Source organism: Grampus griseus (genome assembly GCF_964374135.1).
Source record: "Grampus griseus genome assembly, chromosome: X".
NCBI lineage: Eukaryota > Metazoa > Chordata > Mammalia > Artiodactyla > Delphinidae > Grampus > Grampus griseus.
In genome coordinates, this window is record NC_138999.1 from 59,454,296 (window position 1) to 59,468,551 (window position 14,256).

Consider the following 14,256-nt stretch of genomic DNA (forward strand, 5'->3'; position numbering starts at 1 on the left):
ATACCTTGGTTCTGAGAAGAATCCAACAAAATGGGGTACGGAAAACCAGTCCCTAAGGTGTAATACAAACAGACTTTCTCATGTATTTACAGCCCCAAATTACATTATATGGGAGGCCAAAAGATGTCAAGCTATGAATTTAGTTTTCATTGGTCCCAAACATAGGAAGAAGCAAATGTAAATCCTCTCTGGGGGAAGACACCTTCATCTTAGGCTTCAAAATATTTCCATAAATAATTTTTCAAGAATCTTGAGTAGAAACATAAAAAAATCAAGCACAGTAGGAAACAAGACACCATAAATGAGAATCAGCAGAAACAGATTCTCAGGATGTAAATAAAAGAAGTATCAAAAACTGCCTATAAAACATCTCTGTTTTCAAAGTTTAAGGAAATAAAAGATATGCTCAAAAAGTATATAACTAGGTTGATATTCAATAGTACATATTGATACAGTTACAGTGGTTGTTTCCAGGTGGTATCCATTCTGACTGATTATTGCCCAAGCCGTATCAGTTGTTGAACACTTTGCACATCACACAAGTTTATAAGAAACAGAAACTATAAAATGTGACCTTGCTGATTTGGGCAAAAAGAACTACTTGAAATGAAAGATACAATAACCCAAATGGCAACATAATGGATAGGCTTACTAATAGCAATTTATAAGCAGATGAAGAGAAAAATCAGTGAACTGAAAGATAAGACATAATAAATATGCAGCTAAAGTGCAGCAGAGAGAGACTACAAACATGGTGGACAGTTAAGTAAGGATTCTATTCTTTTAGGACAATCATTAAAAGAATACAAACAGTAATTAATTTCTACACTAGTAGAAGGGGGAACCAGGAAGTACAAAAAAATGAGGATAGTCTTTTTAAAACAATTGGTGCTGGAACAACTGGACATCCACATGCAAAAAAGAAAAAAAATCTGAGCACAGACCTTAAACCTTTCACAAAAATTAATTCAAAAACAATCGTAAATCTAAATGTAAGACCTCAAACTACAGAACTCTTAGAGGTAACATAGGGGAAAACTACGTGACATTTGGTTTACTGATGACTTTTTAAACAACACTGAAAGCACAATTCATGAAAGAAAAAAGAAGCTGGACTTCATTAAAATTAGAAACTTCTAAAAAAAAAAAAAAATTAGAAACTTCTGCTCTGTGAAAGACACTGTTAAGAGAATGAAAAGGCAAGCCACAAAATGGGAGAAAATATTTGCAAAACACATATATGATAAAGGAATTAGGACACACCATTATAAAAATAAATCAAAAAGGAAAAAAGCAAGAGAGGAAGAAAGGAACTAAAAACTCAAACAATTAACAAGATGGGACTAGTAAGCACTTAACTATCAATATTTAAATGTAAATGAACTAAACTATCCAATCAAAGACACAGAGTGGCTGAATGGATAAAAGACAAACAAAAACAAGATCCAACAATGTGCTATCTACAAGAGACTAACTTTAGCTTTAAGGACACACATAAGCTGAAAGTGAAGAGATGGAAAAAGATATTCCATGCAAATGGTAACAAAAAGAGAGCAAGAGTGGCTATAATTATCAGACAAAATAGACTTTACTCAAAATCAGTCACAAGAGACAAAGAAGGACACCATATAGTGACAAAGGGGTCAATTCATCAAGAGGATATCACAACCGTATATACATACACATTCAACACTAGAGCAACTAAATATTTAAAGCAAACATTAACTGAACTGAAGGGAGTAATAGAAATAAATAACAGTAGGGAACATTTCAAAACCCACTTTCAACAATACATAGGTATCCAAACAGAAAATTAATCAATAGTGGACCTAACACTACAGACAAAACTGACCGAATAGACACATACAGAACATTCCATTCAACAGCACCAGAATATATATTCCTCTCACATACACAAGGAACATATTCTAGGATAAATCATATATTGGGCCAGAAAGCAAGCCTTAACAAATTTAAGAAGACTGTAATCATATCAAGTATCTTTTCCCACTGCAATGGCATGAAACTAGAAAAACATAACATGAAGAAAAATGAAAAATTTACAAATGCATGGAAATTAAACAACACACTCCTGAATAATCAACGGATCAAAGAAGAAATCAAAAGGCAAATCAGAAAGTATTTTGAGAACAAAAACAACAAAGAAAATATATCAAAGCTTAGGGAATGCAGCAAAGATAGTTCTAAGAAGGAAGTTTATAGCAATAAATGCCTACATTAAGAAAAGATCTCAAATAAACAACCTAACTTTACTTCTCAAGGAAGTATAAAGAAAAAACTAAGCCCAAATTTAGCAAGAGGGAATTAAAGATTAGAGCAGAAATAAATGAAATAGAGACTAGAAAGATAATAGAAAAAAATTAATGAAACAAAGTTAAACAGACAACCCACTAAGACTGAATCAGGAAGAAACAGAAAATCAGAACAGACCAATAATGAGACTGAATCAGTAATCAAAAACGGCCCAACAAAGAAAATACCAGGACCAGATGGTTTTAGTGGTGATTTATATCAAACATTTGAAGAAGAATTAATGCCAATCTTTCTCAAACTCTTCCAATTGAAGAGGGAACACTCCAAAACTCATATCACGAGGCCAGCATTACCCTGATACCAAAGTCAGATAAAAATACCACAAGAAAAAAGCAACAGGCCAATATCCCTGATGAATATAGATGCAAACATTCTCAACAAAATACTAGCAAACAGAATTCAACAGCCCATTAAAAAGATCATACACCATGATCAAGTGGAATTTATTCCTCGGATGCAAGGATGGTTCATACACAAATCAATAAAAATAATGCATTACAGTAAAAGAATGAAAGATAAAAATACTATGATTCTCTCAACAGATACAGATAAAGCATTTGACAAAATTCAACACTCTTTCATAATAAAAGCTCTCAAAAAACTGGGTATAAAAGGAGCCTATCTCAAAATAACAAAGGCCATATGACAAAAAAACAGCTAACAACATACTCAGTGGTGAAATGTGAAAGGTTTTCCTCTAAATTCAGGAACAAGACAAGGATGTTCATTCTCACGACTTCTGTTCAACATAGTACTTTTTTTTAGACCTAAGTAATTTATTTTTAATTTATTTTTTTTTTTTTTGCGGTACGCAGGCCTCTCACTGTTGTGGCTTCTCCCGTTGCGGAGCATAGGCTCCAGATGCGCAGGCTCAGAGGCCATGGCTCACGGGCCTAGCCGCGCCACAGCATGTGGGATCTTCCTGGACCAGGGCACGAACCCGTGTCCCCTGCATCGGCAGGCGGACTCTCAACCACTGCGCCACCAGGGAAGCCCTAAACTTTATTTTTAAGTTCTTTTTATTCAATTTAATTTTTATTTTATATTGGGGTATAGTTGATTTAAGTTCTTTTTATTCAATTTAATTTTTATTTTATATTGGGGTATAGTTGATTTACAATGTGTTGTTAGTTTCAGGTGTACGGCAAAGTGGTTCAATTATACATATACATATATCCATTCTTCTTCAGAGTCTTTTCGCATATAGATGATTAGAGAATATTGAGTAGAGTTCCCTGTGCTATACAGGACGTCCTTGTTGATTATTTTATATATAGTAGTGTGCATATGTTGATCCCAAACTCCTAATTTATACCTCCCTCCACCTTTCCCGTTTGATAACCATAAGTTTGTTTTCAAAGTCTGTGAGTTGGTTTCTGTTTTGTAAATAAGTTCATTTGTATCATCTTTTTAGATACCACATATAAGTGATCTCATATGATATTTGTCTTTCTCTGTCTTAGTTCACTTAGTATGATTATCTCTAGGTCCATCCATGTTGCTGCATTATGGATGGCGTTATTTCACTCTTTTTATGGCCGAGTAATACTCCACTGTACATATGTACAACACCGTCTTTATCCATTCCTCTGTCAATGGACATTTAGGTTCTTTCCATGTCTTGGCTTTTGTAAATAGTGCTGCAATAAATATTGGGGTGCATGTATCTTTTCAAATTATGGTTTTATCCAGATATATGCCCAGGAGTGGGACTGCTAGACCATATGGTAGTTCTATTTTTAGTTTTTTAAGAAAACTCCATACTGTTCTCCATAGTGGTTGTATCAATTTATATTCCCGCAAAGAGTGTAGGAGTGTTCCCTTTTCTCCACACTCTCTCCAGCATTTATTGTGGCTTTTTTTTTTTTTTTTTTTTTTTTTGCGGTACGTGGGCCTCTCACTGCTGTGGCCTCTCCTGTTGCGGAGCACAGGCTCCAGACGTGCAGGCCCAGCGGCCATGGCTCACAGGCCTAGCTTCTCCACGGCATGTGGGATCCTCCCCGACCGGGGCACAAACCCGTGTCCCCTGCACTGGCAGGCGGACTTGCAACCACTGCGCCACCAGGGAAGCTCATGTTTGTGGCTTTTTGATGATGGCCATTCTGACAGGTGTGAGGAGATACATCACTGTACTACTGATTTGCGTTTCTCTAATAATTAGTGATGCTGAGCATCTTTTCATGTGCTTTTTGGCCATCTGTATGTCTTCTCTGGAGACATGTCTATTTAGGTCTTCAGCCCCTTTTTTGATTGGGTTGTCTGGTTTTTTTTGTTATTGAGCTGCATGAGCTATTTATACATTTTGGAGATTAATCCCCTGTTGGTCACTTTGTTTGCAAATATTTTCTCCCATTCTGTGGTTGTCTTTTTGTTTTGTTGACGGTTTCCTTTAATGTGCAAAAGTTTTTAAGTTTAATTAGGTCCCGTTTATTTTTGTTTTTATTTTCATTACTCTAGGGGTGGATCCAAAAAGATATTGCTGCAATTTATATCAAAGAGTGTTCTGCCTATGTTTTCCTCTAAGAGTTTTATAGTATCTGCTCTTACATTTAGATCGTTACAGTAAGTCCCCTACACACGAACAAGTTCCACTGCAAGAGCGCGTTCCTAAGTCCAATTTGTTTCTAAGTCCAACAAAGTTAGCCTAGGTACCCAACTAACAAAATCGGCTATATAGTACTGTACTGTAATAGATTTATAACACTTTTCACACAAATAATACATAAAAACAAGCAAACACAAAAAATAAAACATTTTAATCTTATAGTACAGTACCCTGAAAAGTACAGTAGTACACTACAACAGCTGGCATACACGTGCTGGCATCAAGTGAACAGGAAAAAGAGTTACTGACTGGAGGAGGGAGGGGAGGTGGGAGATGGTATAGCTGAAGGATCATCAGCCATAGGTGACGGAGGGCAAGTTGCAATTTCACTCATGCCTGACGCTGATGGCACAGGTTCTGGTTCCTTGCTGGATTCAATTCTATCTACTCTCTTGAAAAAAACAATCCAGTGATGTCTGGGTAGTAGCTCTTTTCTTCTCGTCATATATGACATGGTAGCACTGGATGGCATTCTGAATGGCTGCTGCAACCTTTGGGTATTGCTCTACGTTCGGGTCCTGTGCCTCAAAAACTAACAGTACCTCCTCATATAAAGAAAACCCCCTTGCCATTTCCTGCATCATGAATTTCTTTGGTTCTTCAGTTACTTCTTCCTCTTGTCTCTCCTCATCCTTTCTCTGGGCCTCCAATTCCATCAGGTCTTCATTAGTAAGCTCCTCATGTTGCACAGAAAGGAGTTCAGTGAAGCTGTCCTCTTGCAGATATAGCTCCAGCTTCTTGCTGAGGGTCATGAAGTTGCTGAAGACCTCTTTGTACTCCTCATCCACATTCTCAAATCCACAAAAATCGTGAACAAACTGCGGCCAAAGGTTCTTCCAAACCCCATTCATGGTGACGGCCATAACCTTACGACAAGAAAAGTCAATGTTTTTTACGGCCTTACAGATGTTATAGTCCTTCCAAAATTGTCACAAGATTGTTCCTGACTGATCACTAACCTTTACTGTCTGATGAAAAGTGTGACATAAATGATATTTCTTGAAAGTCGCTATAACTCCCTGGTCCAAAGGTTGGATGAGCAACGTACTCAATAGCATTCAGTGGCAGATGCACTACTTTGACGTTGGGATGAAAGTCATCCATGAATGGGGAGTGGCCTGGAGCACTGTTGAGCAGCAAAAGAATGTTGAATGGGACGTCTTTCTCCAAGCAATATTTCTCTACCTCCAGGATAAAGTGGTGGAAAAACCAGTCATGGAAAATGGCCTGTGTAATCCAGGCTTTGGGGTTACTCTTCCACACAACAGGAAGAGAGCCCTTGGCTATGTTTTTAAGGGCTCTTGGGTTCTCTGAATGATAAACTAAGAAAGGCTTCAGCTTCAGATCATCAGAAGCATTGCCAACAGAGTTAGCCTATCCTTTGCTGCTTTATAGCCGGGCATCAACTTTTCCTTCTTACTGATGTAACTTTGATCTGGCATCCTCTTCCAGTACAGTCCTATCTCATCCACATTAAAACCCTGCTCAGGTAAATACGTGCCTTCATCAATAATTTCTCAAAGCGTTTCAGGAAATTCGCAGGCAGCTACCATATCTGCACTCACTGCCTTGCCACTTACTTTTATGTTGTGAAGGTTGGCTCTAGCCTTGAACCGACGAAACCACCCATGGCTGGTGTTAAAAGATGCTCCCTCTGATTCTTCGCCATGTTTCTTTCTCAAGTCTCTTAGGTTTCTCTTGAAGGCTTTTAGCTTTCTCTTGAATCAGCATTAAGCTGAACAGGACTCAACGCTGATGCTGATCCTGCATCCACACACTGAAAAGTTTCTTCATCTCCTCCACCACTTTTACACATTTCTTCGATATTACTGCCGACATCATTGGCACAGTAGACTTCACATGTTCCATGATCTTGTCCTTGTTCTTCAGAATTGTGCCGAAGGTTGAATGACTCATGTTATAAGAATGAGCGACGTCTACCATCTTTTCGCCTTGCTCCACTCTCTCAATTGTTTTCACTTTTGTTTCCATCGTTATTGCTTGGCACTTCTTAGCAGTTATCAGCTACATCACTGCTGCTATTACACTTGCTTCCAGACATCCTGGGCTTGAAATAAAGACACTGTACTACTGTACTCTATACAGTATAGTACAGTAGAGTACACAAAAGCACAACTTGTAGAGTATACACACATATGACAATGTATGCCAGACACGTGAACTAACTTAATGTGACTGGACATGCAAACGCATGTTCGCATCTTTGAAAGTTGGCAACTTGAAGGTTCATATGTAGGGGACTTACTGTAATCTATTCTGAGTTTATTTTTGTGTGTGGTGTTAGAGAATGTTCTAATTTCATTCTTTTCCATGTAGCTGTACAGTTTTCTCAGCACCACTTATTGAAGAGACTGTCTTTTCTCCATTGTATATTCTTGCCTCCTTTGTCATAGTTTAGGTGACCATAGGCGGGCGAGTTTATTTATGGGCTTTCTATCCTGTACCACTGATCTATATTTCTATTTTTGTGCCAGTACCATATTGTCTTGATTACTGTAGCTTTGTAGTATAGTCTGAAGTCAGGGAGCCTAATTCCTGCAGCTCTGTTTTTCTTTCTCAAGATTGCTTTGGCTATTCAGGGTCTTTTGTGTTTGCATACAAACTGTAAAATTCTTTTGTTCTAGTTCTGGTAAAAAGGCCATTGGTAATTTGATAGGGATTGCACTGAATCTGTAGATTGCTTTGGGTAGTACACTCATTTTCACAACGTTGATTCTTCCAATACAAAAACATGGTATATCTTTCCATCTGGTTCTGTCATCTTTGATTTCTTTTATCAGTCAGTGTCTTATAGTTTTCAGAGTACAGGTCTTTTGCCTCCTTAGGTACATTTATTCCTAGGTATTTTATTCTTTTTGTTGTGATGGTAAACGGGATTGTTTCCTTAATATCTCTTTATGAACTTTCATTGTTACTGTATAGAAATGCAACAGGTTTCTGTGTATTAATTTTGCATTCTGCAACCTCACTGAATTCATTGATGAGCTCTAGTAGTTTTCCAGTAGCAACTTTAGGATTTTCTATGTATAGTATCATGTCATCTGCATACAGTGATGGTTCTACTTCTTCTTTTCCAATTTGGATTCCTTTTATTTCTTTTCCTTCTCTGACTGCCATGGCTAGGACTTCCAAAACTATGTGGAATAAAAGTGGTGACAGCAGATATCCTTGTCTTGTTCCTGATCTTAGAGGAAATGCTTTCAGCTTTTCACTGTTGAGTATGTTATTAGCTGTGGGTTTTTCATAAAGGCCTTTATTATGTTGAGGTAGGTTCCCTCTATGCCCACTTTCTGGGGAGCTTTTATCAAGAATTGGTGTTGGATTTTGTCAAAAGCTTTTTCTGCATCTATTGAGATGATCATATGCTTTTTATTCTTCAATTTGTTAATGTGGTGTATCACACTGATTTGCAGATATTGAAAAATCCTTGCATCCCTGGAATAAATCTCACTTGAAAGAGGTGTATGATCCTTTTAATGTATTGTTGGATTCAGTTTGATAGTATTTTGTTGAGTATTTTTGCATCTATGTTCATCAGTGATATTGGCCTATAATTTTCTTTTTTTGTGGTATCTTTGTCTGGTTTTGGTATTAGGATGATGGTGTCCTCAGATAAAGAGTTTGGGAGTGTTCCTTCCTCTGCAATTTTTTGGAATAATTTCATAAGAATAGGTGTTAATTTTTCTCTAAATGTTGAATAGAATTCACCTGTGAAGGCATCTGGTCCTGGATTTTTGTTTGTTGTAAGTTTTAAAATCAGTTTCAATTTCAGTACTTGTGACTGGTCTGTTCATATTTTCTGTTTCTTCCGGGTTCAGTCTGGGAAGATTGTCCCTTTCTTAGAATTTTTCCATTTCTTCCAGGTTGTCCATTTTATTGGTGTATAGTTGCTTCTACTAGTTGTTTATTATCCGTTGTGTTTCTGTGGTGTCAGTTGTAACTTTTCGTTTTCCACTTCTAATTTTATTGATTTGAGCCCTTTCCCATTGTTTCTTGATGAGTGTGGCTAAAGGTTTATCAATTTTGTTTATCTTCTCAAAGAACCAGATTTTAGTTTCATTGATCTTTGCTACTGTTTTCTTCGTCCCTATTTCATTTCTTTCTGCTCTGATCTTTATGGGTTTTTTTTCCTTCTACTAACTTTGGGTTTTGTTTGTTCTTCTTTGTCTAGTTGCTTTAGATGTAAGGTTAGGTTGTTTGAGATTTTTCTTGTTTCCTGTGGTAAGACTGTATTGCTATAAACTTCTCTCCTAGAACTGCTTTTGCTGCATCCCAAAGATTTTGGATCGTCATGTTTTCATTTTCACTTGTCTCTAGGTAATTTTTTTAATTTCCTCTTTGATTTCTTCAGTGATCCATTGGTTGTTCCATAACATGTTGTTTAGCTTCCATGTGTTTGTGTTTTTTACAGTTTTTTTTCTTGTAGTTGATTTCTAATCTCATAGTGTTGTGCTCAGAAAAGATGCTTGATATGATTTCAATTTTCTTAAATTCACTGAGGTTTGCTTTGTGGCCCAGCATGTGATCTATCTTGGAGAAGGAGGTCCATGTGCACTTGAGAAGAACGTGTATTCTGCTGCTTTTGGATGGAATATTCTATAAATATGAATTAAGTCCCTCTGGTCTAATGTGTCATTTAAGGTTTGTGTTTCCTTATTGATTTTCTGTCTGGATGATCTGTTCACTGATGTAAGTCTGGTGTTAATGTCCCCCACTATTATTGCATTACTGTTGATTTCTCCTTTTATGGATGTTAACATTTGCCTTATATATTGAGATGTTCCTATATTGGGTGCATATATATTTATGATTGTTATATCTTCTTCTTGGATTGATCTCTTGATCATTATGTAGTGTCCTTCGTTGTCTCCTGTAACAGTCTTTATTTTAAAGTCTATTTTGTCTTATATGAGTATTGCTACTCCAGCTTTCTTTTGATTTCCATTTCCATGGAATGACTTTTTCCATCCCCTCACTATCAGTCTGTATGTGTCCCTAGATCTGAAGTGGGTCTCTTGCAGACAGCATATATACAGATCTTGTTTTTGTATCCATTCAGCCAGTCTATGTCTTTGGTTGGAGCATTTAATCCATTTACATCTAAGGTAATTATCAATATGTATGTTCTTACTGCCATTTTATTAATTGTTCAGAATTTGTTTTTGTAGATATTTTTTCTTCTCTTCCTCTTTTGTTCTCTTCTCTTCTGATTAGATGAGTATATTTAGAGTTCTGTTTAGATTGCTTTCTTTTTTTGTGTATGTATCTACTGTATATTTTTGGTTTGTGGTTACCATGAGGTTTTGATATACCAGTACACACACACACACACACACACACACACACACACACACAAAGATTGTTTTAAGTTGCTGGTCTCTTAATTTCAAATGCATTTCCAATATCCCTCCTCACAATTGCTGATTTTGATATCATATTTGTGTGTTGATGATTTCCTACCTTTACTGTATGTTTGTTGTTACCAGTGAGCTTTCCCTTTCATAATTTTTTTTTCTAGTTGTGGCACTTTCCTTTCTGCCTAGAGAAGTTCCTTTAGCATTTGCTGTAAAGCTGGTTTGGTGGTGTTGAATTCTCTTAGCTTTTGCTTGTCTATAAAGCTTTTGATGTCTCCATCATATGTGAATGAGAGCATTGCAGGGTAGAGCATTCTTGGTTGTATGTTTGTCTCTTTCATCTCTTTAAATATATCATGCCACTCCCTTTTGGCCTGCAGAGTTTCTGCTGAAAAATCAGCATATAACCATATGAGCATTCCCTTGTATGTTATTTGTTGCTTTTTCCCTTGTTGCTTTTAATATTTCCTATTTGTCTTTAATTTTTGTCAATTTTATTAATATGTGTCTTGGCATGTTCCTCCTCGGGTTTATCCCGTATGGGACTCTCTGTGCTTCCTGGACTTGAGTGTTTCCTTTCCCGTGTTAGGGAAGTTTTCAGCTATTATCTCTTCAAATAGTTTCTCAGGCTCTTTCTCTCTCTCTTTTCCTTTCTGGGAGCCCTATAATGCGAATGTTGGTGTGTTTAGTGTTGCCCCAGAGGTCTCAGACTGTCCTCATTTCTTTTCATTTTTTAAAAATTCTGTTTCACAGCAGTGATTTCCACAAATCTGTCTTCCAGCTCACTCATTCACTCTTCTGCCTCATTTATTCTGCTACTGATTCCTTCTCGTGTATTTTTCATTTCAGTTACTGTATCATTTATCTCTGTGTGTTCTTTGAATCTTATATCTTCTTGGTCTGTGCTGCCATTTTTTTTTAACATCTTTACTGGAGTATAATGGCTTTACAATGTTGTGTTAGTTTCTACTGTATAACAAAATGAATCAGCTGTATGTATACATATATACCCATATTCTCTCCCTCTAGTGTCTTCCTCCTATCCTCCCTATCCCACCCCTCCAGGTGGTCACAAAGCACCGAGCTGATCTCCCTGTGCCACCATTCTTTTTTTGAGATCCTGGATCATCTTTACTCTCATTACTCTGAATATTTTTTCAGGCAGATTGCCCATCTCCACTTCACTTAGTTGTTGTTCTGGGGTTTTGTCTTGTTTCTTCTTCTAGAACATATTCTCTGCCGTCTAATTTTGTCAACTTTCTGTGCTTGCGATCTCCCTTTCTCAGGCTAAAGGTCTGTAGTTCCTCTTACTTCTGGTGTTGCCTGCCATCCACTGAGTGAGTTTGGTCCAGGAGCTTGTGCAGGCTTCCTGGTGGGAGGGACTGGTGCCTGTCCACTGGTAGGTGGAGCTTGGTCTTGTCCCTCTGGTGGGCAGGGCCATGTCAAGGGGTGTGTATAGAGGCAGCTGTGAGCTCAGGATAATTTTAGGCAGCCTGTCTGCTGATGGGTGAAGCTTTATTCCCACTCTGTTGGTTGTTTGGCCTGAGGTGTACCACCACTGGAGCCTGCAGGCTGTTAGGTAGGGCCAGGCCTCGGTGACAAAATGGCGACCTCTGGGAGAGCTCACACCAATAAATATTCCCTGGGGCCTCTTCCACCAGTGTCCCTGCCCCCACAGTGAGCCACAACCGATCCCCGCCTTCCCAGGGGACCCTCCAAGATCCGCAAGTAGGTCTGGCCCAGGCTCCTGTGGAGTCACTGCTTTGCTCTGGATCCCAGCATACATGAAACCTTCTGTGTGCTCTCTCAGAGTGGAGTCTCTGTTTCTCCCAGTCCTGTGCAGCTCCTGCACTTAAGCCCTGCTGGCCTTAAAAGCCAAATGTTCTGGGCACTATTCCTCCCAATGCCAGACCCCCAGGCTGGGGAGCCTGATGTGGGGCTCAGAACTCTCACTCCTCTGGGAGAACCTCTGCAATATAATTATTTCCCAGTTTGTGGGTCGCCCACCCAGTAGGCATGGGATTTGATTATATAGCAACAGTGCCCCTACTATCCCACTGTGGCTTCTTCTTTGTCTTTGGATGTAGAATATGTTTTTTGGTAGGTTTCAGTGCTTCTTGTTGATGGTTCTTCAGCAATTGATTGTGATTTTGATGTTTTCTTGAAAGGAGGTGAGTTTTCAACATAGTACTTTAAGTTCTAACCAGAGCAATTAGGCAAAAAAGAAAAAGAAAAGCATCTAAACTGGAAAGGACGAAGAAAAATTGCCTCTGTTTTCAGAGGACAGGATCTTATATATAGAAAACCCTAAAGACTCCACCAAAAAAACTGTTAAAATAAACAAATTCAGTGAGGTTGCAGGATATAAAATCTACATACAAAAATCGGTTGTGTTTCTATATACTAACAATGACTTATGTTAGAGAAATAAAGAAAACAATCCCATTTACAATAGCATTAAAAACAATAAATTTAAAGAAACAAATTTAACAAAGGAGGAGAAATTTCTGTACACTTAAAACTGCAAGAGATTGATAAAAGAAACTGAAGACACCTATAAATGGAAAGATACACATCATGCATGTGAAGAATTAATATTGTTAAATTGTCCATCTATCCAAAGATATCTAGAGATTCAACTCAAATCCTACCAAAATTCCAATGGCATATTTAACAGGAGTAGAAAACAACCATCTTGAAATTCCTGGGGAACCACAAATGACCCAAAAAGTCAATTTTGAGAAAGACAAAGAAAGATAAAGGCATCACTGATTTCAAACTACATTACAAAGCCACAGTAATCAAAACAGTATGGTATTGGTATAAAAACAGACACACAGACCAAAGGAACAGAATTGAGAGCCGATAAATAAACCCAGGCATATATGGTCAATTATTTGATAAGGGAGCCCTCTGTGGGGGAAAATAGTTTTCTTAATAAATGGTGTTCATCAATCCCAAAGTCATTCTATGAGGCCACCATCACCCTGATACAAAAACGAGACAAAGATGTCACAAAAAAGAAAACTACATGCCAGTATCACTGATGAACATAGATGCAAAAATCCTCAACCAAATACTAGCAGACAGAACCCAACAGCACAATAAAAGAATCATACACCATGAGGAAGTGGGGTTTATCCCAGGAATGCAAGCATTCTTCAATATACGCAAATCAATCAATGTGATACACCATATTAACAAACTGAAGGATAAAAAACATGATCATCTCGATAGATGCAGAAAAAGCTTTTGACAAAATTCAACACCCACTTATGATAAAAACTCTCCAGAAAGTAGGCATAGAGAGAACTTACATCAACATAATAAAGGCAATATATGACAAACCCACACCCAACACTGTTCTCAATGGTGAAAAACTGAAAGCATTTCCTCTAAGACCAGAAACAAGACAAGGTTGTCCACTCTCACCACTATTATTCAACACGGTTTTGGAAGTTTTAGCCACAGCACTCAGAGAAGAAAAAGAAATAAAAGGAACCTAAATCAGAAAAGAAGAAGTAAAGCTGTCACTGTTGGCAGATGACATGATACAATACATAGAGAATCCTAAAGATGCTACCAGAAAACTACTAGAGCTAATCAATGAATTTGGTAAAGTAGCGGGATACAAAAGTAATGCACAGAAATCTCTTGCATTCCTATACACTAAGGATGAAAAATATGAAAGAGAAATTAAGGAAACACTCTCATTTACCATTGCAACAAAAAGAATAAAATACCTAGGAATAAACCTACCTAAGAAGACAAAAGACCTGTATGCAGAAAACTGTAAGACACTGATAAAAGATATCAAAGATAATACAAACAGATGGAGAGATATACCACGTTCTTGGATTCGAAGAATCTACATTGTAAAAATGACTATACTACCCAAAGCAATCTACAGATTCAATGCAATCCCTATCAAACTACCAATGG

General features: G+C 37.5%; 1 protein-coding gene across 1 annotated transcript in view; it reads right to left on the reverse strand.

The window, feature by feature from the left end:
• TEX11 (testis expressed 11) overlaps positions 1-14,256 on the reverse strand; it is a gene marked incomplete at both ends in the record, with an annotated part of 320,506 nt that overhangs the window by 103,576 nt on the left and 202,674 nt on the right. The gene's annotated exons all lie outside the window — the stretch shown is intronic.